Genomic DNA, 605 nt, shown 5'->3' with positions numbered 1-605 from the left:
TAATGCGCGCCCGCACGCGAGTGTGTGTGAATACATACATTTCTTATGTTTATGCCAGGGGGAAACCCCCTAATCGAGTCTGTGGCATGAGGAACTTAAGGAGTGAAATGCTTGTCTTTTGAATAAGGGAATACAATACTGAGGGGGAGGGGAGGGGAGCATAAACAGTAAGAAGGAGAAGGGGGAAAAAATACGAAAGCAAAAGAAAACAAAAGCCAACCGTGAACCGATAATTTCCACAGAATACCGATAGCGTGAAACTGCATCGCGCGGTCGTGGAAGTGAAAGAGACAATTGGCCAACGCTTAGTCACAATGTTCGAAAAAATCTTCAGAAGTGGGAGACAGAAGCTACCTGGCGTCGACGAGAAAGAGGTTCAGGAATTGAAGATAAAGGGGTGATTTGATGGAATAAATTGATTTCTGCCAAGGTACCCGCCTGGTGCGTAGTTCCATACACGAGAACAGTGCTTATTTTAAAGGGTGATTGAGACTTTAGTTTAGCTGACGTGGCTGTTCAGAAGGCAAATATCGACAATACTTGAACAGAATTCCTTGTTTCTTGGAGGCAAACTTGGCTGTAGTGGATTTACACATGCATTCATT

The sequence above is a fragment of the Penaeus monodon genome, chromosome 20 (assembly GCF_015228065.2).
Source record: "Penaeus monodon isolate SGIC_2016 chromosome 20, NSTDA_Pmon_1, whole genome shotgun sequence".
Lineage (NCBI taxonomy): Eukaryota > Metazoa > Arthropoda > Malacostraca > Decapoda > Penaeidae > Penaeus > Penaeus monodon.
The sequence above is the reverse complement of the archived record's forward strand: the minus strand, read 5'-3'. Positions refer to the sequence as shown.